Genomic DNA, 25,678 nt, shown 5'->3' with positions numbered 1-25,678 from the left:
TTAATTTTTTGTTTGTTTGCTTGTCAAAAGTTTTAGCTGCTCTCTCTTTCCCTTAAGTGCAGATGTTTTCTTATTATTTCCATGCATCTTTATTGTAGGAAACAAGGAATAGAAATGAAGGCAAGGGGAGCCTGGGTGGCTCAGTGGGTTAAAGCCTTTGCCTTTGGCTCAGATCATGATCCCAGGGTCCTGGGATTGAGTTCCACATGGGGCTCTCTGCTCAGCAGGGAATTTGCTCCCCCTCCCTCTGCCTGTCTTTCTGCCTACTTATGATCTGTCAAATAAATAAATAAAATCTTTAAAAAAAAAGAAACTAAGGCAAGATATGGCAAAATTGTGTATATATGTATGTATGTATATATATATATACATACATATGGTCTATATTTTACTTTCAGGACTCTGGTTTTTTTTTTTTTTTCTTTCTCTTTTATTTTCTTTCTTTCTTTTTTTTTTTTTTAAACAGAAACATGAATCAATACCCACAGAGTTCCAGGTGTTGTCATAAATTTTGGTATGTATAAAGTCAAATAAGGAAGTTTCAGTTTCAAACTTACAACAAGTAAAGGAGTCCAAATTGAATCAATAATTATAATTCAGACTTCCAGAGAAAAAAGAAAACTTTTTATAGAAACAATGAATTCACATTCATTGTGAGATAGGGTGGAAACTAGGGGAAAGCTAATGTTGAAAGCCAAAAGGAAAGAAAGTTCAAGACTGAGAGTGTTCAGATCAACCCCTACCTCACAACTTTTATAAACAACTCAAAATGAATCAAAGCTCCAAATGTGAGAGCTAAAAGTATAAACTCTATGAAGAAAATATGGAGGAAAATCTTTATGAGATAAGATGAATTAATAGTTTCTTAGGATACCAAAGCACAAACAACAAAACAAAACAAAACAAATACGTTGGACTTTGTTGAAGTTAGATATTTTTGCCCTTAAAACGATACTACAAAAACAGTGAAGACAGAAGCCATAGAACAGGAGAGGAAAATTGCAAATGATATATTTGATAGGATATTTGGTTCTAGAATGCATAAAGAATCTTGCAACTCAGTAATAAAATAATGTACCAAAAAAGGTACTCAGCATTCTTAGTCACTAGGGAAATGCAAACCAAAACGACGATGAAATACCACTTCAACCCCATTAGCATGGCTGTAACAAAAAAAAATAATAGTGAATGTTGGTGAAAATGTGGGGAAACTGGAAACTGGTATGCTTCAAATTAGAATGTAAAATAGTGCAGCCACTTTGCAAAAGAGTCTAGTTTCTCCAAAGGTTGAACATAGAGTTACCACATGACTCAGCAATTACACTCCTAGGTAACCCAAGATACAAGAAAACACAAGTCCACACAAAAACTTGCACACAAATGTTCATAGCAGCATTATTCATAATGGTTGAAAAGTGAAAACAACCCAAATGTATATCAGCTAATGAATGGATAAATAGAATCCACATTCCATCCAAGAATGTGGTATAGTTATGCAATGAAATATCACTTGGCCTTTAAAAATCAAAGAAATAATGATTCATACTACCACATGGATTGAATATAGGAAACCTTGGGTTAATGAAAGTAGCTAGTTACAAAAAAATTACACATTGTATGAGTTATTGTTTCCTGTATGTGCAGTATCCAGAAAAGGCAAAACTATAGAGAAGAAAAGTGGATTAATGGTTTCCTTGGGCTGAGGAGGAGGGACAAAGGGGAAAGGGGAGACAGCCACAGCGTCTGGGCCTTCTTTTGGGGGTGATGAAAATGTCCCAAAATTGATTGTGGTGATGGATTACACAACTCAGAGTTGTGTAAAACCATTGAATTGTACAATTTAAATGGGCAAATTATATGATATGTGAATTATATCTCAATAAAGCTATTACCAAAAGGAACAAAGATAAACTCTAAATGGATGAAAGACTTCAATGTGAGACAGGAATCCATCAAAATCCTAGAGGAGAACATAGGCAGCAACCTCTTCAACATTGGCCACAGCAACTTCTTTCAAGACACATCTCCAAAGCCAAGGGAAACAAAAACAAAAATGAACTTTTGGGACTTCATCAGGATAAAAAGCTTCTGCACAACAAAGGAAATAGTCAACAAAACAAAGAGGCAACCCATGGAATGGGAGAAGATATTTGCAAATGACATTACAGGTAAAGGGCTTATGTCCAGGATCTATGAGGAACTTCTCAAACTCAACACCCAAAAACCAAATAATCAAGTCAAAAAAGGGGCAGAAGACATGAATAGACACTTCTCTAAAGCAGACATAAGAACAGCTACAACACATATGAAAAAATGTGCATCATTAGCTATCAGGGAAATTCAAATCAAAAGCACATTGAGATATCACCTTACACCAGTTAGAATGCCAAAAATTGATAAGGCAGGAACAAACAAATGTTGGCAAGGATGTGGAGAAAGAGGAACCCTCTTACACTGTTGGTGGGAATGCAAGTTGGTACAGCCACTTTGGAAAACAGTGTGGAGATTCTTCAAAAAGTTAAAAATGGAGCTACCCTAAGATCCAGCAATTGCACTACTAGGTATTATCTACCCCAAAGATACAGATGTAGTGAAAAGGAAGGGCACACGAACCCCAATGTCCATAGCAGCCATGTCCACAAAGCCAAACTGTGCAAGGAGCCGAGGTGCCCTTCAAAAAATAAATGGATAAAGGTGTGGTCCATATACATAATGGAATATTACTCAGCCATGAGAAAGGATGAATACCCATCATTTGCATTGACATGGATGGAACTGGAGGGGATTAAGCTAAGTGAAATAAGTCAAGCAGAGAAAGATAATTATCATATGGTTTCACTTAAACGTGGAACATAAGGAATAGGATGGAGGACATTAGGAGAAGGAAGGGAAAAATGAAAGGGAGGAATCAGAGGAGGAGACAAACCATGATAGACTATGAACTACAGGAAATAAACTGAGGGTTTTAGGGGGAGGGATGTGTGGGATGTGTTAGCCCGGTGATGGGTATTAAGGAGAGCACATATTGCATGGAGCACTGGGTGTTATACACAAACAATGAATCATGGAATCTTGCATCAAAAACTAATGAGATACTATATGGTGACTAACATAACAACAAAAAAATTAAATTAAAAAAATTAAAACAATTAAGTTTCAGGAAAAAAAAAGAAACAAAAACAAAACAAGAAAATAACCAATCAAAAAATAATCAATGTCTACATGGTAGTCAATAAAATGAGACTTTTTGCATTGAGTTTAGCAACAAGGTGGTCACTTAGTCACCTTGGAAGAACAGTTTTTGGAGGGAAAAAAGCAGACTTGAGATGTTGATAAGCAAAAAAGGGGGTAAAAACTGGCACCAAATGTTGAGCATCCTTTTAAAAGCTTGGCTCTTAAAGGAAGTGAAGGATGGCAGCTGCAATAGACAGGAAATTAAAAAAAAAAATCTTCATTGAGATGGAAGAGACTTTTGATGGAAGAGTTTTGATGCCAACAAAAAAGACAAAAGTTCCAAAAATGGGTAGTAATTAACAAAGAAGTGTCCCATGGAGTGGGACAAGATGGCTCAAAGGAGGGAAAGATGGGCTTGAGACAGAGGAAGGACTCTGCTTCCAATGAAGCCAGCAAGGGAGGGGGGAAAGAGCACCAATAATGTAGGAGCTTTTTTTTTTTTTTTTTTTTTTTCTGAGGAAATTATGAGTCGAAACATTTTGGAATGAACAGGGGGCACTGGGTCCAGGGGAGGTTGGAAACCATGAGTCAATACAAGTCTGTATGGCTGGGCAGATCTCTGCAGTAGTGCTTCAGAGTCCAGGGGTAGAATCAAAGGACTCATGTTTGGCTTAGTCCAAGGCTGGAGTTTCATATGGGAGAAGGGATGATGGACAAGAAATCAGAATCCTGAAGGGTCGCTATAGAATAATGGGTATAGTAGCTGGAGAGAGAAAAGAGATGACAGAAAAGAATTGATCAGGGGCTCAAATGGGGACCATTTTAAGGGACCAGAGGAGAAATCAGTTTAAAGAATAGATGTGTGGGTAGTAAGATTATAAGAAAATCATAATAATAGGAGATTTTAGTCAATCAGTGGGGTATCATATTTAGAAGACAAAAGTCTCTAGTAAATATGATCCAGAGTGATGATTAGGGTAGGTTACTAAGCAGGACAGAAGGTCATTGGAATTCTGGAAATTCACATTGGTAATTCCAATGACCCTCTGTCCTACTTAGCAACCTAAATTCCACATAGACCAGACTAGTGGATATATGTTATTCTATGACAAGCATGCCATCCAGGAAGATTGAGTAGAATGAGGGGTGCCAACGTGCTCCATGAATGTGTGGGACTAACTGAAAAATCAGCAGATAACAATGATGAGGATGGACAAAATCGTCACGTTGCTTATGCCATCTGTGTATTTAATTTTCTCCTAATTTTTTTAAAGATTATTTATTTATTTATTTGTCAGAGCAAGCGAGAGAGAGCATGCACAGGCAGACAGAATGGCAGGCAGAGGCAGAAGAAGAAGCAGGTCCCCTGCTGAGCAAGGAGCCCGATGTGGGACTCAATCAATGCCAGGACGCTGGGATCATCACCTGAGTCGAAGGCAGCTGCTTACACAACTGAGCCACCCAGGTGTCCCCATTTTCTCCTAATATTACAAACATTATCCTTGTTATTATTATCTATTCTATAAACATCATTTTTATAACAGGTGGTGATATCCATGGTTGCAACATAATTTTTTTATCCTTTTCCATTATCCTATTCCATTTCCAACTTTTCACTATTAAAACTAATGCTATGGTAAATATAATTTAGTACTTTTTCTAGTTGCACACACGTTTGCAAATACATTTGAAGCGTCTTTGAATCGGAACAGTTGCTTTGCCTTTTGTTTCACAACTGGTCAAATTTGGTCAAATCACTTTGTTGACTGGTTAAATTAATTTAATTTCAACCATTCAAGAACTAAGCCCTGCCCGGCTTATGGTTTCAGATCCCCAGTCCACTACGAGAAAGTTATAGATATAGTTATAGACGGATCTTTCTGACTTCAAAAGGCACAGTTAGTTATTTTTCTGGTTTCCAAATTGAGGAGAAAATTTTCTGACTTTCTTCTGACCAGGAAGTCTGTCAGATCTGATCTGTGAAGCAACCCAACTATAAATTAGAACTTCAGGCATAAATGTACCTGACTATGTGATAGCTTTTTGGACCAACGTGTGATTAACGATTATGTCTTGATGAGAAATATTAAGTAAATTTTTGAGTTACTTGCTGGAAAATCAGAATTGGTTTTGTATGTCTCAGAGAGGCAAGTTAGTCCAGAATTCCCAGTAAATCAATGGAACGTGAGGTTTTAAGGAGGAAAGCAGAAAGTTGTGAGAGAAAGAGAAATTTATGTCAGAAGCTAGACCGCTGAGACTGCCAGCAAGAAATTCTCAACTGGAAGTCGGAGGAGGAGGAGGTCCTTGGTGGTTTCACATAGGGGCGGGTGGGGGGAAGGGAAAAGGAGAGAGGGTCAGCAGAAGGTTAGCATGTTCCAGGAACAAAAACTGGATATTACTATATAAAAAAGGGCCTAACCTTTACTGAGAGCCTGCTATATGTCAGGTATATTAATAAATTACTTTGTTTTAATCTTACAGTGACTATGTAATACAGGTACTCTCATCAGTTAGCATTAGGCTTGGCTGCCTATGAGAGAGCTTGAAACAATGCTGACTTAACCAAACTGGGCTTAGTCTCTCAGAAAAAGCATGCGAATGAGTTAGCCCAGGGCAGGTGTAGCAACTCCTTGGTATCCGAGGTGAGTCAGGCACCAGCTTTTTTTCTCCAATATTTTTAGAGTGTGGCTTCATTTTTAAGATTCCAGGATGACGTGGAGCACCTGGGTGGCTCAGTGGGTTAAGCCCTTGCGTTCGGCTCAGGTCATGATCTCAGGGTCCTGGGATCAAGCCCTCCATCAGGTTCTCTGCTTGGAGGGGAGCCTGCTTCCCCCTCTCTGCCTGCCCCTCTGCCTACTTGTGATCTCTCTCTTTCTCTCTGTACAATAAATAAATAAAATCTTTACAAAAAAAAAAGATTCCAGGATGACGGTTGGAGCTCCAGCCATCACATCTGAGTTCCAAGCATCAGAAAGAAGGGATGCAAAAGGGGTTTTCTCCAACTATTCCTGCTTTTAAGAATTCTTTTGGGAATGTAATTTGGTATAACCACTGTGCGAAAAGGTATGGAGTTCCCTTAAAAAATTAGAAGTGGAACTACCATACAATCCAACAACCCCGCTTCTGGATATACAGCTGAAGGAAATGAAATCGCTATATCGAAGAGTTATCTGGGAGGTGGGGGGTGGGTGAAATGGGTGAAGGGAGTAAAAAGGTACAAACTTCTAGTTACAAAATATGTAAGTCATGGGGATATGTTATACAGCATGGTAATGACAGTTAATAATAATATTGTGTTACAAATCCTAAAGTTGCTAAGAGAGTAGATCTTTACAATTATCACAAGAAAAAAAATAATTCTGTATGGTGACAGATGTTAACTAGACTTATTGTGGTGATCATTTTATAATATACAAAAATACTGAATAATTTGGTGGTATATCTGAAATTAATATAATGTTGTATTCTGATTATACCTTAACCATAAAAACGAAAGAGAGAGAGACGTGCATTCTCGTGTTCATTGCAGTATTATTTATGATAGCCATGACACAGAAGCAGTCTAAGTGTACATCCATGGATGAATGGATAAAGAGAAATATATACCTATATATATATATATGTATATACATATATAACATGTATAATTTGTACAAATGCCACAATTGTGTGTACACACACACACACACACAGAAATATTATTCAGCCATTAAAAATATATCACAGCATTATTCACAATAGCCAAGACATGGAAATAGCCTAAGTATACATCCACAGATGAATGGATAAAAAAAGGAAATCCTACCATGTACAACATCACAGATGAAACTTGAAGGCATTATGTTAAGTAAAATAAGTTAGATATAGAATGATAGATATATCTGATATCACTTACGGGTGGAACCTAACAATTCCAAACTCACTGAAATAGAGAACAGATTGGGGGTCGCCAGAGGTGGGGAGTAGAGGATGGGGTGGGAAGAGGGATGTTGGTCAAATGGCACAAACTCCCGTTTATCAGATGAGTAAGTTCTGGGGGTAACACAGAAAGCATGGTGCCTATAGTTAAAATACTGTACTGTAGGGCTGAAAGTTGCTAAGAGAGTAGATCTTAGGGGCACCTGGGTGGCTCAGTGGGTTAAAGCCTCTGCCTTCGGCTTCTCAGGGTTCTGGGATTGAGCCCCACATCAGGCCCTCTGCTCAGCAGGGAGCCTGCTTCCCCCTCTGTCTCTGCCTGCCTCTCTGCCTACTTGTGATCTCTCTCTGTCTGTCAAATAAATAAAATCTTAAAAAAAAAAAGAGAGTAGATCTTAATTGTTCTTACAACAAATTCGGAAAAGGGTAAGTGATGAATGTGTTAACTACTCTTATCGTGGTAATTATTTTACAGTAGATACCTGTATCAGATCATCAGTGTGTGCACCTTAAACTTATACAGCATTATAGGACAATTATATATCAATAAAGCTGGAAAAAAAAGAAGTCTTCTCAGGAATCCCCAAACAATTTTCCCTTACATCTTATGATTAAATACTAATATATAAAGCCACACCCACCGGCAAGGGAAATTTGTCATAAATTCATTAAAGTACAATGCAATGCCTCCCCCACCCCGCCCCCGGCCCAAAAAAAACAGGGGTTTGACAGAAGAATGAAGGAGAAAACAAATATTGGGTAAATAACTAGCACTCTGAGTCTTCATTCTCAGTGCATTGGCCAAATTCATGTGGCTAACAAATGGAGATAATCTGAATTAAGATGGAGGCGTGGCTGGCTTCAGGGCCAAGTCTCTTTGTGGTCTTCTCAATAGAAGACAGTTTTCTCATAAAGTGGAAGACGGTAGGTCTACGAACCAAAAAAGTCAGGGTTCAAAGTGGTCGTGCCATGAGGCCAAGAGGTTGTTACCTGGTCCTCATCTCCGTAAATGGCTGATGTTAGATTCTGGTCTGCATATCATTTTTCATCTTCAAAATAGTCTTGCTTTTTGTCTTTGACTGAACAATTCCTCTTGCAGAAATTTCACGTATGGAAATAATTAAAATGGATGCAAAGATTTATGTAGTAGGATGTTCACTGAAGCTTTATTTATAATGGTAGAAAATTAAAAACAACCAAAATACCTAACAAAGGAAATTGATTAAATTACAGAATACTGGAACATCCATATGGTAGAACACATTGCAAACATTAGAAATCACGTTCTTCAAGAATATTTAAGGGCATGCATGATAAAGCTCATAAGTTATGTTAAAAAGATTAAAAATAGTAATCCCTATGATCTCAGTTTTGTAATATATGTGTATAGAGGCATAATATTAAGAAACCTGGAAGAATAAGCATCACAATGTTAACAGTGTTTCTTTTGTAGATGACAGGATTATTGATTATTTTACTTTTTATTTATGCTTTCCTGGATTTTCCAAATTTCTATAATGAATATGTATTACTTTTGTAATCAGAAAAAAAAAAACAAAACCCTCACAAGTGTCATTTGGAAATACGCTTCCTCCCTTGGAAAACAGTTTTGTTATTCTCAAAATGACTGGCTTAGATGTTTAGCACTGTCAAAGTGCTAGCATGAAGAAGGTTATGGCAGACTGAATTCAATAAATATTTATTGAGCGCCAGTCTTGTGGAAGCCACTGTTGTGGGAATTGGGGGAGTAGCCTGGGGGAGGGGGAGGGTATGAGCTACAAAGATGAACAAGCATGGTCTCTGCCCCCAGAGAGGCCTCTCTCTGAGAACTGTGCTTGGCATGTCATGGTCATAGCAAAGGGCGTCAGGCCCTTGTGTGATGACAGTGGAGGCAGAAAGGCCATGATCTAAGACTGTGTTTAAAAATGCAATAAACATGTAATGTAGTTATTAAAAATGCACATTTCCCATTTGTCTACATGTCAGGTGTAGAGCATGCAGACTAAAGTCAGCCTGGGCCATTCATCAGCAGGGATACCCACCTGGTCTCCCCCACTGGGGCCACAGAATCTCTGTTGTGAGAGCCAGCCCTCCCAAGAGAGATAGCCATCTTGACTTCAGAGAACAATAGCAGCCACAATTGATGACTGAACCCACTAATGGAATGAGGATCCCATGCAGTTTTCATAGAGCTAATCCAGTGTCATTATGCAACAAATGGATTGGTCTGTGTTCCAATCCTGATACTACCATTTATCAGGATTTTTGCCGCCCACCCATCCAATTTCTTCTTAGCTTGGGTTGTGGGAATACCGAGCCTAGTTTGGATATGAGAACAAGGTCTGTTGGAATCCAACCTATATTTCTCCTATTTCAGAACTCCCCTGCCCTGATTTTTTTTCTGTGGGTCTCTCACAATTCTGCTTTTGGCCCCTGGACGCATGCTTCGTATAATGGGGTCCTTAGAACCAGCTGGAGGAAATGCTCATCCTTTGCCTCTGCTCTTGCTCCAAGTTCATCTTAAGGACCAGATCTTCAACAAATACCCTCTGAAGGAGGCTTTGTTTTTACCATCCCCTCTCCATACACCTGCCATGAGTAATTTTAGCCTGGGAACTTATTTCTCTATTTTCTCCATCCTGCAGCTTGCTCTCTTGTCTGAGTGTTCTCTAGGTTTTTGCTCACAGATTTTGTGTTTTGTTTTTTTTTTAAAGATTTTATTTATTTGACAGGGAGAGATCACAAGTAGGCAGAGAGGCAGGCAGAGAGAGAGAGAGAGAGGAAGAAGCAGGCTTCCTGCCGAGCAGACAGCCTGATGCGGGACTCGATCCCAGGACTCTGAGATCACTACCTGAGCCAAAGGCAGAGGTCCAACCCACTGAGCCAACCAGGCACCCCCAGATTTTTGTTTTTATGTTAAGCTTTGGTAATGGGAAGGGTTTGAAAGCTCATGCTTTGGTGGATGGGAAGAAGCGTTCTTCATGTAGACCTCTGTCCTACCTCCTGCCTAGTTGTAGCAGCAAGGGATGGAGGAGGATAAGGAACAGGTGAACGGTTAACCTTATCGTTTCCAAGGTCAAGGGAATGACACAATGCCATGTAGTTCCTTAAAAAAAAAAAAAAAAAAAATTAAGATGTGTTCTGCTTTCCGGAAACATTGCACCTGGACCAGCCCACCTGTCTTTTACAAATATTCTTTAAAACAATTTGGCCAACTCACTACCCTGTTCAATACATATTTCCTCTAAAAATAAATTGAGAACCCTTTGAACCCTTTCCTTCCATTCTTTCTTCCAGGAAATTAGACCATATGTTTTCTTGGCTTGGACTAGCTATCCTTGAGTTCTCTTTCGCAACAGATGAGCAGCTTCTAACTTCACTTGAAGTGCAGGAAAGGTCCAGGCATTTGCAGGAGGCCAAGGGGCAGGGAGACAATATGGTGAGAATTGACGTGCAAATGTCACGCGTGCTCCTGCGAGCGCTCAGTGTACGGCCCCGGCTGACTGCGTCTCGGGGCTCTGTGGTCGGCGCCCATGAGCTGCAGGAATGGGGCGCCATCTTGACAGGCTGCTCCTTTGCTGCGAATGTTCCCAAGCTACAGGGCATTCAAGTGGGTGTCCTGGTTATCCTCAGACAGTGTTTTCATCGATTACATGGGCAAAATACCTTCCGGGGATGTCTCGATGATCCGCAGAATGGCACTTAGCCGGCACCGGTGTAGTGAAAGAGAGGCTTTGTCCACGTCAGGTGGAGGGCAAAGGGGTTTTTGTTTTTAAGATAAAACTCTGCTTTTAAACTATGAAATGTTGCAAATTTAACATCCAATGAAATCAATAGTTCATTGTTTTGTGATTAAAATATGCTATTTTCTTATGCTCAAGTGAAATCTCGCTGTGAGCGCCCCTCAGGATTCCCAGTGGTGGAGCCGCACAGCCGGGGCTTTGGGGTCGCCTTAGGCCTCAGTCTTAGGCTTCCTTCCACCTCTGGGGGGCTGCGAGATCTCAGACGAGCTAAATCAACTTCACATCTCTGTTTTTTCCTCTGTAAAATGTGTTTTCATCATTCCATCCTTTTTCCCCAGGGGCCGGGTCTGTGCTATCCCGAACTGTGTTTCCAATAGGAAGTATCCCCAGGCTTCCCGGCTGGGCAGCCCCGAGCAACCCCAGGCAGCCCCAAGCAGCCTAAGCATTCATACTGAGGACTAGATCCCCACACCCAAGGCTCCCGGCAGCCACCAGGGCTATCTGCCCTCAGGTGGGCACATAATCCTCCTGAAAATTAACTTTATACTGATTATGGCTAGTATCTGGGTGGGTCTTCATTTGAACAGGTAAAATGTAGTCTTGATAGCTCAGGGATTCAAAATGAACCAGCTTTTTATATTTGATCGTAATCATTTTGCATTGTCCTTTATGCTTGGGTAAAGGATAAAGAACGTTCAAGTTTCTTGGAATGTGTTCTAAATCAGAGGGGGAAGGAAATAGGAGAGGGGGCCCTCAGGAGGAAATGTTCCAAGTTAATTTGGGTGGAAAAGGCAGCACATGGCATCCCAGAGTACCATGTGGCTCCAATCAGAGCATGGTGGCTGTTAGCACTTTGTTTTTTTTAAGCTGAGTTGCCTTTCTGTTTGTGTGGGTAACGTTTGGCATGACACTGTTCCAAAGCATTTGTTTGAGACATTTCAAACATAGCAATTTAATGAGTGGCAATAAAAATATCTTTATTCAAGCAACGTCTTTGGTTATTCATATAGTATATATATGTATTCATATTTTGTGGCTTTCTGGATGCGAAACAATTTGAGTTCTGAGTGTAATCGCAGGAACACGCACCACGGGGAAGTCGCTAGGAGCTAGGAAAAAAAGACCAGGGCTGCTGTTGGAACACTGCTACAGATGGTTAATGTCTTAAAAAGCACACCCCTTTGTAGATGAAGGTTGCATTTTTGAAGCCCCGTGGTTCCAGGTTCAGACCACTTACCTGTAGGTTTCCCCATCAGCCAGTGGTGGAGGTGTGTAGTGTGTTTTTCTCCTAACACTTCCATTCAACTTGTGTTGCACTTGGTACTGTGAATGGATTACTTTGATAGGAGATTTTTAAAATGCCATGTTAACTGAAGGATGATCATATGTTTCTGTTTAATTCAAAAAGAGTAGGTTGAATTTTTGGAAAACTGTCATAAGTGGACAAGGACTACGCTAGTATTGTGTCATCACTAAAGAGACTAATATTTATTATTCCCACTTATGTTAATTGTCACTCAGCCTGAAACATCAAGTGGTTAGATAATGCTAAAGGCCTAGATCACTGGATGAAATGGAGGGTAAATTACTTCATCCTTAGTTTTTAAGTATGTCTAATGATTTGGAGGTATGCAGGGGCATAAGCAGGTAATCCACTGACGATTTTTCTAGACACCTTTGAGTAACTCTCATATGTCCACAACGGGAGGATGGAATATTGATAATTTGCCTGGTGGCCTGACTTTACAGAGTTTGGAGGACTGAGAATTGACCCGTCTCAATCTCAGGATTGGCCGTAGGGGACAGGAGTATAGAACCTGTCCCAGGCCTGGGGATGAAGTAAATCCCTGGCCTTAGTTGGGCCAATAGTGGCCGCATCCCAGGAATTTGGGACCAAGATTTGCGTCCCACAAACTATGAGGACTGACAGATACTAAAAATGGGAGAAAAGGAGAAAATTTGGGAACTGCTGTATACTAGGTTCTTTTTTTTTCAATATTTAAGAACACTAACATCAGAAAGCTTCTGAGAAATCAGATGTAATCAAAGAATCAGTTTTATTCTGCTCAAGATTTTATTTTTCAAGTTTATTTGACCCTGGAATCCTTTATTTGTGTAACCATATATTAGAATCCTATGGAATGTTCTTTGGAAAGGACTGTGCTTTGTATTTCAATTAATACCAGGAATAAGACAAGAATATTTGCTATCCTCTCTAGAACTTCTTCCCTATGCAGTAAGTTGGAGAAGGAGTTTGTCAGAGGGAGGGATAGCCACTGGAAAGGAGAAATTAAGTGATAATCTGCAGAAACCCAAAAATAATGAACTGGAAAAACATTAGATGTAATAGTGAACAATATTGTAAGGTGGTGAGTTACAAAGTAATCTCCAGAGTCAAAATCCTCCTTGTACACCAAAGTGACAATCAGGTTAAAAGGAAAAAAAAATACATTTGGGAAAAGATTCTAACTCATAACAGTAACAAGAACAAAAAACCCAACTTCTAAAAGTTAGTCTTGCAAGAAATATGTGTGATTTACATGGAGAAGGCAAGCAAATATTGTAGAGAGAACAGAAAGACAGGTGTGAATCAATGAAAAAACAAGTCAGGTTCTTGGTTAGACAGAGTTAAAATTATATAAAATTTCACCTTTCCATAATTCTATTTAAAGATTGCTCTCAGTCCTAATCCAATGCCAATGAGTTCTGGATCCTGAATTGATCCAGGGAAATCCCATAAGTTATCAAATCCAATTGATTTTCTGTCCTAAGTATTTTCTGGGTCTTTCCACATCACATCATGTCTTCAGCCACCAGTGCAACTGTTATTTTGTGGATTTCCTCCTAAATGGTCCACCTTTTGACTATCGCTGACCAGAGTCACCATTCTTTATTTTTTCTTAAACAATAATATGAGAAATATCTGGTCTTGTATCTCTACTTCTTACAATTCTTCCATAGCTTTTTATTACTATTAAAACAGAAGCTCTATGCTTGGGGGGCTGGAACACGGCCCTGTCCGTCTCACCTCACCAGTCTCCTCTTGGCTCCTTTCCCTGACGTATTGCACTCTCCAGGGATGGCAGTTTTAGTTTTCTGAATGCTACTGTGTTTGCACCTCAAGGTCTTTGTTATTCCTTCTGCTTGGATCTCTCCTTCTCTTCCTCTTCCCTTGGTTATGTCTTCCTTCTCCTCCAAGAACCACTTCAACATCATGTATTTCAAGGAAGAGTTCAGTATACTCCTCTTATTTAATTTTATGGCCAGATACTTCTTTTTGGGATGTATCAAAATCCCAGTTAATAGTGTGGTGTAATTAACCATTTAGGGACTGCACATCCTGCTAGAATAAAAGCCTCAAGTGTACAGACTCTCTTGTCTTACTCATCTGTATATTATTTTGCCTATCACAATTCCTTACATTAGCAGGTGCTCTAGTTTTGTGAAACATTGAATGACAATAAGGGAAAAAATTATTAAAGAGTAGCAGAAGACCTGAAGTAACAGATAAACACAGAAAAACTGGAAGGATTACAACTATCATGCTTGTATCAGAATCGAAAGAAAGATTATTGAAATAGAATATGAACCATAGAAATCCTAGTATTGGGTAAATTTGGTGTCTAATAAAGTTAACATACTACTAGGTAAAGTGAAATTTATTTAACATATGATGCTAGAACAGTTGCTTAACTCTTTGAATTAAAAATGTAGGACTCTACATCCTGGATAACAAAATAAATTCCAAATAAGAGAAGATAGCATTTTCAAAGAAACAGTCACCTGTGGGCTGTTAATAAGGTTAACATGAAAAAAAATAGTTCTCTGGCTACATAAGTTTGGGAAGTGTCAAATTAAATGAAATTAAACTGGTTTCTTCACTGCAAAAATTCTAAAAATGATGTTAATGTTCATTGTGAATTCACAAGCTGTATTATAATGCAACATTTGGCATAATTATGTAGAACTATTTTTATTTTCAAATAAAGCAACGATTTGGAAATTTGGCTTAATAATTCTCAAAAAACTAGAATACAATTTCAGGAAACATTTTTATAACTTCTGTGGTAGGAAGGTCTTTCTGAACATTATATCAAAGCTAGAACTTTGAAATATGATTGGTTATAAACAGCAAGAAACCTCTCTGATGAACTGAGTAGAGCAGGCTCCAATTTTGTTTCCAAATATTTGCTATCTTTTTGGGGAAAGTTTGTACTTCTTTGCCTGTAACATCTGGGTTGACCATGGGACTGTTTGACCAATGAAAATGAAGAAAAAGTTATGGTGGGCCATGTCCGAGCAGAATATTTCAGAGGGGTTTAAGTAACCATTTTCCCTTCCCTGGAAATACAGATGAATATTTAAGTTCTGTCAGCTGGGGTCCCAAGTGGCTCTGAGAAACAGAACTTTCTGGCCAGCACAGAACTTGAGTGAGGAATGAACTGGGCAAGGTTTGTTACCTTGGCCATAGCCCTGCTTAGGCTGACTGGTTCATTAAGGAATAAAGTAGTCATTGAATTGCTATTAGGAGCTTGCAAGAGTTGATGCTTGGTGGTAGGCTGGCTTGGTAGATGATGGTTATCATAAGAACTTTGGAGACTAGGAAATCAGTATCATAAGAATGATTTTGTAGTGGGAAGAAGTACACTCGTGGCACTGGAGTTGGGTGAACTCTAACCTTTCTCAGTTTCTTGGTTCTTCAACTAAAAATTTAAGTTTCAATTCACATATTTAAATTTAAATCAAATATCTACCATCTGGCTAAGAGAGGTGAAGCTTCTAATGACAGTTCCACTAGACTATGTTCATTGCGAGAGAAGAGAGGGAATTGGAGTGCTACCAAGCAAGGAAGTGGGTGCTGGGAAGTCAAGATAGAAATATTTGCTAATCTAAAAACCAATGGATTTGGCCATTAAAAAATGAGTACATCAAAAAACACCTTTTCATACAATTAAAGAGAAAATTAAAATTATTTGGGACATGTGTAAGAGCAAAAAGCTGGTACCCTAAAAATATAAATATACAAATGAAAAATAAAAGGACACTATCAGTAGAGAAAGAACCGTACCAAAGCAAAAGCTAGAAACAATAATTTCCAAAATATGAGTGTGCCTGGGTGGCTCAGTTGGTTAAGCATCTGACTCTTGATTTCTCCTCAGGTCATGATCTCAGGGTTGTGAGATCCAGCCCCACAGGAGCTCCACCCTGGGGCCACGGAACCTACTTAGGATTCTTTCTCTCACACTCCCTCTGCCCACCCCCTACCTCCCTCCCTTGGGCACACATGCTCATTCTCTCAAAATTCTTTTTCCAAAATATAAATGGTGAACAGCCAGAAAATTTGAAAAAAAAGTTTAATTCACCAGCTTTCAAAGAAACACGAGTTCTAACAATGAGGTTTTTTTTAGCTATCAGATTTTTCAAAATCAATACTGTTCTGGTTTTTTAAAGGAGGAAACTTTTTCTGACTATAATCAGATTATGGAGAAAACATTTTTTCTATGAGAAAATATTTTTCTCATGCTCTGTGATGAGTGCAAATTACTCACTCTGTAGAACCATTTGCCAATATATGTATTCACTATATATAGTATATTTACATAGATATGTAATGATGCTTAGACTATTCCACTGTGATGATTTAATCTGAGGAAATAGCCTCAGATTTGGGCAATTTATTCATAGAAATGTTTATTTCAGCATAATTATAATAATGAAAAATTTGAAATAACATTAATGGCCAATGATAGAGTATTTGTAAAACAAATTATGGTTTATCTATATACTGATGCAGCCATTAGAAATGGTGTTTTAGGAAACTATTTAATAACATGGAAGACCATTTAAGTTATATTACTAATTATGTCAAAAAGCTATGTTCTAAAACAAGTACTATAAAATCCCATCTAGATAGAAAATTATTTATTCTGATGATACAATAAAATTATAATGAATTAATTTTGAGATATGGATTCTGGATGATGATATAAAATTTCTTCTTTGTGTTTTGCCATATTTCCCAACTGTTCTATGGTGAATTGTAACTTTTGCCAACAAAGCAAAGCCTAATAAATGTTAATAAAATGTATCATTTTTAGTACATTTTAAGGAGCTATTGATTAACATAGTAATTTTTACTGTATAGTTTATTAATACAAATAGCACCGGTCACAGTTTTGCTTTAACATGCACTCTCCAGTAATTAGGAACTGCAATCCATAAAAATATTTGTTATCGCTAGATTTCTATGTGAAAATTGCATTTAACAAGGGTATTTCAAGTGCTTTTATGTGCCTGATACCATGATACAAGATGGTATATAACTCCCTGGAGACACCCACAGCAGAGAAACAAGATCTACTATGCAGAGGAAGATCAACCTCATGGAAAAGAAGAGTTGATACAAGTTTTACCTCCAGTGGTATACCTGTGAAAACCTATAGGGTGCTGGCTCGTAGTGTGGGATTATATTTAACCTTTCATTGTCGGTGTACATGCGCAGCCACTTCTCTATGCAAGGTTTATAATGAAAGATCTATAATTCTAGCAATTTTGTTTTCTCGTTCTCTCTTCCCCAGGAAACATTTTTGGACCAATGTTTAAAAGAAAGGTACTCTTTTAAAAAATGATCTGATACTAGTTCGGGGAAATTTCCTTCTCCTTCTCCTTTGAAGAATGTATATAGACTTGACATTTGTTTCTATGAGTCCAGGAGACTTATTTCTCCATGGACACATGCTTATATTTATTTTCTGATCTTATAACTATATGACAGTGGAGGATTCTCCAGAAATTTCCTGGTTTTGCTTATTTTTAGCTTCAGTCATCATCACTAACGCAGATATATATGCAAATGTGACCCATATTCCACACTTAGTTATATTAATATGTGTGTACACACTCATATATATTACACAAAAATGAAATAAACAATACAAGCTTCCAGTTGATAACATGTGTGAAAAAAATGACATTTATGATAGGGACTATTAACATTCTGAGAAGATGAAGAGTCATCAAAAGGGATTTTGAAGACTATTGTTTCATAATAAAGAAAGATAATTTGGATTTCTGTTATAAGTGGAGCATAAGCTGTATAGTATATCTATATTTAAAAATCTGTTCTCAAAATCACTGTTCCACGGCTAGTTCCAGAAGTGAGCTATATTGTCTAGGTGTAATTTACTTTAGGCAATAGATGCATTCCTAAAAAGTCAGGTGAAAGTGTTATTTGCTGAATTAAAATTATTTCCATAACATCTGCAATTTAGAATAACTCCAGGGCTATTCTAGTAGTCATATGTGAAACTTAAGAAAGAAGCCAATCTATTGTCATCATTAGAGAAGAATGAAAATATAGAACTACATGATTAAACTTGCCCATCTGTCTTTCATTTTTATGGCTAAAGATTATGGAGGAACTGCCCCGATCTTTAGCTAAAGCCAACTGCTCCTCTTGTCCCCTAGATCTTATCCTTTCTTAAACTAGGAAATTACTCTAAGAATTTTTGTTTCTTTTCTACAAGAAACCAAGAGTTTTCCATACACACTCCAATTTCCCTTCACTCATTCTCTCTTGAACCCTCTTCATCAGGCTTTTGTTCATACCATTTTACTGAAGTTTCCATTATCAAGGTCACCAATGACCTCAACATGCTGATCCCAATGGTTACTTCTTGGTCATCATTTTATCTGACCAACTAACAGCATTTGATACAGTTGTCTATACTCTTTTCTTGATTTTTAAAAAGATTTTATTTATTTGACAGAGAAAGACACAGAGAGAGAGGGAACACAAGTAGGGGGAGTGGGAGAGGGAAAAGCAGGCTTACCGCCAAGCAGGGAGCCCAATATGGGGCTCAATCTTAGGTCCCTGGGATCATGACCTGAGCCAAAGGCAGACACTTAAAGACTGAGCCACCCAGGCACCCCTCGTTGATGTTTTTTGTGACTAGAATTTCATGTTCCACACTGATTTTCCTCCTTCATTACTAGTCAATTCTTTTTTTTTTTTTTTAAGATTTTATTTATTTATTTGACAGACAGAGATCACAAGTAGGCAGAGAGGCAGGCAGAGAAGGGGCGGGGGGGAAGCAGGCTCTCTGCTGAGCAGAGCCCTGGGCTCGATCCCAGGACCCTGGGATCATGACCTGAGCCAAAGGCAGAGGCTTTAACCCACTGAGCCACCCAGGCACCCCAACTAGTCAATTCTTAATGGACTCTTTTGCTGTTTCTTTTTAGGTACCAACATTGTTTATAACCTAAATGTCCAAGTATTTCTAGGCTCAGATCCCAGTTCATTCTTTTTCCTACCTGTGTACATTGCCTTTATACTCTCATTCAGTTACATAGCTTTAAGCATCATCTCTTCACTGATCATTCCCAATTTATATCTTTGGCTGTAACCTCCACCCTGAATTTCAGACTCTTTATCTGGCTGTCTGTATAGCACTCTACTTAGATGTCTGCTGTGTACATAAAACCAAGCCAAGTGAAAAACAGAGTTCTCACCATTTCCCTTCAAACCTGTTCTCCTCACAGTCTTAACATTCCAACCAATAGACGCTGCTTCCTTCCAATTGCTCTTCTTTAATTTTTCTCTTCTTTTCTTATCCCAAATTTTATCTGTAAGACAATCTTTTTAAAACATTTTATTTAAATATTAGTTAACATACAGTGCATATTGGTTTCAGGAGTAGGTTTCGGTGATTCATCACTTACGTACAACACCCAGTGCTCATCATAACAAATGCCCTCTTTAATACCCATCACCCATCTAGCCCATCCACCAACAACTGCATCCCTCAGTTTATTTTCTATCTTTAAGAATCTCTTATGGTTTGTTTCCCTGTCTTCTCCCCCCACCCCTTCCATATATTTTTCTGTTTTGTTTTTTAAATTCCACATAAGACTGAAATCATACATTTGTCTTTCTTTGATTGACTTATTTTGCTTAGCATAATACATTCTAGCTTCATCCACGCCATTGCAAATGGCAAGATTTCATTCTTTTGGATGGCTGAGTAATATTGCATCATCTATACCACATCTTCTTTGTCCATTCATCAGTCGATGGACATTTGAGCTCTCTCCATAGTTTGGCTATTGTTGGTAATGCTGCTATAAACATCGAGGTACGTGTACCCCTTCGAATCCATATTTTCGTATCCTTTGGGTAAACACCTTAGTAGTGCAATTGCTGGATTGTAGGGTAGTTCTATTTTTAGTTCTTTGAGGAACCTCCATACTGTTCTCCAGATTGGCTTTACCAGTTCTGCAAGAAAATCTTACAGCTCTACTTTCATCAATGATCCTGGATGTGAATAGTTTTCATCAGCTCTATGATGGTCCAAGCCACCATTGTCTCTTTTCTATCCAAGAAGTAGTAGCTTCTTAACTGATACCCTTTATATGCCTCCTCTACTTGCACACCCCAACTACACTCAACATAGCAGCCAAAGTAATCAACAAAGCCACTCACACAGCCTCTCTGCTCAAGCTCCCCAATCTTTTCTGTTCATGCAGAGGAAAAGCCCAAGTGTTTGAAAGGCCCTGGAAGACCACATGCCTTGCCCCTCCTCCCCCTTATCTCTTTGACTTTATCTCCTGCCTCTCTCTCTGCTGCTTTCTCCATTTCAACCTATCAGTTTCTTCTCACTCCTTTAACACACCAATCAGACTCCTGGATCAGAGCTTTTGCACCTGCTTTCCCTCTGTAAAGTTTTCCCCTCATACATCAAAGTGGGTAGCTCCCTTGCATTCTTTTCTTTATTCATATATCATATCCTCAGTGAGGCTTTCTTGGGCCATTCTAACTAAAATTACAAATTTCATTCCAACGTGTTTGTTTGTTTTTTATCTTTTTTTTTTTAACCTCTTCCATATCTTTTTTAAGCCTCTTTATTTGACTATATTCACAAAGGTAGAGCTGTTAGGCTGCTTGTTCTTTTCATCAAGTCATTCATTCATTTACTTATTGGTTTTAAATCACTCAATGAGCTGAACATGGGATTCCAAAGATGAATAAGACACAATCCCTGCCTCAAGAAACTTTATAGGCTACTGGAAAAGAGGAGCAAATAAATACAGAGAAGCAGGATCTCAATTCCCACACGCTACCCCTACTATCAGAACTTTACCTCAGATAAGATTTCCAAAATAGAAGTTAATATTATTGTGAATAAATTGATGCTATTTTTATCATTTGAATCTCTTTGTGAGGAATTCTCTTGTTAAGTACAATCATTCCCTAGCTCAATCATAAGGTCTGGGTGGACCCTCAGGTATAGTCTCCTACTGCTATCTTATAGTTGAGGAATTTGCTGCCCAGAAATAATGCCTTAATAATAACAATGGGAGTGTCTGGGTGGCTCTGTCTATTAAGGGGCCTGCTCTTGGTTTTGGCTTTGGTCTTTGGCTCAGGTCATGAAATCAAAGTCCTGGGATCAAGCCCATTATAAGACTCTGTGCTCAGGGGAGTAAGATTCTCTCTCCCCACTTACACTCTCTCTAAAATAAATAAATAAATAAACAAACAAACAAACAAACAAATCTTAAAAATAATAACAATGATGATGATGATGATCATGATGATGATACTAATTTTTTAGTGAATATTACTATCTACCAGATACCATGCTGACCATGTTGCATGCATTATTGCGTGTAATATTTACAACTACCTCATCAGTGGCTGTAAGAGACTATTGCTGTCTCTTTTTGATAGATGAAAGTACACTGAGGAAGTAATTTACTCAAGGTCACACAGGTATAAGTGGTGGAGTCTCTCGTCAAACCAAGGCCTGTCTTATTAAGCCCACGCTGCTGAAAACTGAACATGCTATCCCTTGCCCATAGAGTTTTGTAAGTAAGTGACAGATTGGGATCTTTTTCTGATTTTAAGTCCAATGCCTTTCCACAGAAAATAAGTATTTTTGTTTCCAAAATTTGTTCCATCATGATTTTATTTTATATTTTTTTGTATATTGACATTTACAGATTTAATAAGCCCTACAGGAAAACAACTATGCTGGTAAGTATACCACGGTCATCCTTTCTTATCCATTTTTTAATGATTTGAGAAAAAGAGAGCAAATTGAGACCGAGTCACTTCTTTATAACAATGTCAATAGCCTCTTTTGTTTATGTGCCATTAAGCCCACATTCTGCACGACAGGAAGACATCTTCAACAGTTCGATAGTAAAAGAGCAATGAAGTAGCTCGACCACATCGATGTATATCGCACACGACTGTTTACATGCAAACACATACTGTATGCGTGGAGCACTTTGCTGTAGCTAGAGAAAATCATCCTAAAAGTTTTCCTTCCCTTGCATCACTCAAAAAACCGTTTACTCTTCTTAATGACAGAACAATCTGTGTATTTTTGCAATCACAGTAAGTAGCTCTAGAAAGCATCGTGGTAACATCACTAGAAGCGCAGTATGGTAATGTAAAATTAATGAGCGAGATGGCAATCTCCTTTTTAGGCAAATCGTACTTCCTAACACAGCACACACTCAGTGAGTCTGTTCTCAGGAGCCAGAGAATGTGGGTATCCTGGTGAAGTGAGCAACGGAAGGGGTGGAAATTGCTAGGGAAGATGGCTGTGATTGATACCGTGTGACAGCTGAAGAACTGTCCATTGTGGGGGAATAGGCAGTGACTCTTTCTTGACTTTATTTGTCGATTGTCTTCCCATGGTCAGCAGCAGGTTGAAGCTTAACCGACATGTATTTAGTAACATAAATAACTAACTAAAGTAAACAAGTATATAAATGTCCCCCCCCAAGTATTTCTGCTTTCCCAAAGTGGTGTGTATTCAATGAGTAGTCAAACAAGCAAAATGCATAAAGATCTAGCCTTGCTTACTGTAGTAATTAGCACTTTCATCACTGAGGCTGAGATTCTGAGTTCCCTGCCTCCTGTCGAGATCCAGATCTCTTAACACACACTGAATGGAATTCCAAGGAGAAGGGCTGTGGCGTGCTTTCAGACTCACTGTTCCAGAGGGGTTGATTTGCAGGAAATCAGAAGCGATTGGGAGGAATCTTTAGAAAGCGGACGCTTGATAAACTGTACAAACTGTGTGTTGCCTCCAAATAATCCAGGAGGAATGATCTGATTGAAGCACGAGGAGTAGTGGGCTGTGATATTCCATTCAGCTTTGGTATGATTTCCAACAAAACACTGCTCTGTAGGGCTTGTCTTAATTGCCCCTTAATTTTCTTTCAATTATGGCCTGTGGACCGATAAAGAAAGATGCTGAAAACTATTAGTGAGCGTAGTAAAGTAGCTTTAAAATGTTTATTGTTTTTAAAATTTTTATATGCCAGCCAGCAGTAGGAAATGGAAAAAAAAAAAGTGCATGTGTAAATACAATAGAAACTTATTTGTAATGTTACCGCCCAGAGAAAAACACTCTTGGTATTTTGGTATAGAAATCTCCAAGTCATTTCACAAGGCATTTGCATTCCAGACAGTGAAGGGTTTTCTTCCCTCTTCACGTACTCAATCTTATATGGGCACTGACCCGTCTAGGTTATAAGTTACACACAAAAAGAAATCTTCCATAAGGCCGAGAAAAATAAGACAGTGGCTCTTAGCCCATTGGAGAGGCCGTAAAAGATGGTCCACTTCGTAACAGAAGGTTTTTGTTGTTGTTGTTTGTTTTTTACCTTGTAAATGTTTGCCTCTCAGGCTTGGCTGGAATGGGAAAACCCAAGTGGAAGGAAGAGCCTGGGGAATGGTGCCATGTTTCAGTGACTCCCCAGGGGAGTCAGGGGTGTGGAGTGGGGGAGGAGAGGGAACCCTGGCTTGTGCTCACACTCCCTGCCCCTAGGAGTTCCTTGTAGGGCCTTGTAGGTGGTGAGGGGAAAATCCTGTGTGCCTCATTGTCTGAACTCTACGGTGTGCTTGCAAAGCTAATAATCAGAGCTATCTCTTAATGGGTTGTACCTTTAATTCATCTGCATGTTAAATGCTTACTAAGGGAATACATATGTGTTGCTTAGAGGGTTGATGTGTTCATCAAATAATACTCATGCAATGCTCACTCCACACGAGTCACTTGTCACTGACGCACAGACGACACCCTATGGCATGGAGCTGGGTGTGGAATGAAAGAAGGGAGAGAGAACAGAGCCAGTGAGAGCCATCACCAGTCAATGGAGATCATGCTCTGCACACACAATCACGGGCTTCTTGTTTCTTAGCTCAGCTTGATATCGGCAACTTTTTCTCTTGTTTTAAGCTCTTCCCAGACACTCCTTTAAGATAAGGCTTATTTTGTGGATGTTGCAGTGACATTGCAGTCATAACCTAACCTTGAACCCGAGAGGTTCTCCTCGTTGTTGTTCTATAAAAATAATTCCTCGTTAACAATCTTTTTGTTGCTGTCTTAGTCCGTGAGAATCATTTTGAACATGGAAATTGGATTGTTGGGTCCAGGGAAATGAACCCCTCCTTTTGGGTTTCTGACCCACCTTGCCAGATTTCTTTCCTAAGTGGTTGTACGAAGGTGATTCTTTGCAGCAGGACTCTGAGCGACTAATGCTGCCACAGGTCCTCTCCCTGGGGTCAGGCACAGCCAGGATTCTCCCTGTAAAGTAGACACAGCCTTCTGGCATCTCCACGGACAGAGCTGCTTCAGTTAACTCACACATTGTGCCTCTGCTCTGGAGTATATGGACATAGCTCTTGTCTTCTCCAGCAACGTTACGATCGCCCTAGACAGGAATAAATAAAGGTTATACTAGTGACTTGCCAGGTCAGAGTGAATCTATGTCTTTGTAGAGAACTGCTAGAGCTTTCTGGTTAAAACGACGACAACGACGACAACAGCACAACTAATTAAACAACGAAACAACAAATTAAAAAAATAATCTCTTGAGGAGGAGTCAAGATGGTGGAGAAGTAGCAGGCTGAGACTACTTCGGGTAGCGGGAGATCAGCTAAATAGCTTATCTAAAGATTGCAAACACCTACAAATCCAACGGGAGACTGAAGAGAAGAAGAACAGCAATTCCAGAAACAGAAAATCAACCACTTTCTGCAAGGTAGGACTGGCGGAGAAGTGAATCCAAAGCGACGGGAAGATAGACCGCGGGGGGAGGGGCCGGCTCCCGGCAAGCGGCGGAGCAACGGAGCACAAAATCGGGACTTTTAAAAGTCTGTTCTGCTGAGGGACATCGCTCCAGAGGCTTAACTGGGGTGAAGCCCAGGCGGGGTAAGCGCGGCCTCAGGTCCCGCAGGGTCGCAGAAGGATCGGGGGTGTCTGAGTGTCGCAGAGCTTACCGGTATTAGAACGGGGAAGCCGGTTGCAGAGACAGAGCTGAGGAGTGACTCTCAGCTCGGGGTTGCCTGGAACCGGTCGCGGGCTCAGTCAGCTAGGAGCGCGGCCGGAGGCCAGGCTGACGGGAGTCATTGGGCGCTGTTCTCTGAGGGCGCACTGAGGAGTGGGGCCCCGGGCTCTTGGCTCCTCCGGGCCGGAGACCGGGAGGCCGCCATCTTTATTCCCGTCCTCCGGACTCTACGGAAAGCGCTCAGGGAACAAAAGCTCCCCAAAGCGAACCCGAGCGGATGACCCAGCGCGGCCCCGGGTAAGGGCGGTGCAACTCCGCCTGGGGCAAAGACGCTTGAGAATCACTACAACAGGCCCCTCCCCCAGAAGATCAACGGGAAACCCAGCCAGGACCAAGTTCACCTACCAAGGAGAGCGGCGGAATTCCAGAGGAGAAGAAAGCAAAGCACGGAACTCATGGCTTTCTCCCCATGATTTTTTAGCCTTGCAATTAATTTAATTTTTTTTTCTTTTTCAATTTTTTTTCTCTTCTTCTGCTAAATT

Source organism: Lutra lutra, chromosome 8, assembly GCF_902655055.1.
Source record: "Lutra lutra chromosome 8, mLutLut1.2, whole genome shotgun sequence".
Taxonomy (NCBI): Eukaryota; Metazoa; Chordata; class Mammalia; order Carnivora; family Mustelidae; genus Lutra; species Lutra lutra.
This window is presented reverse-complemented; position numbering follows the sequence as displayed.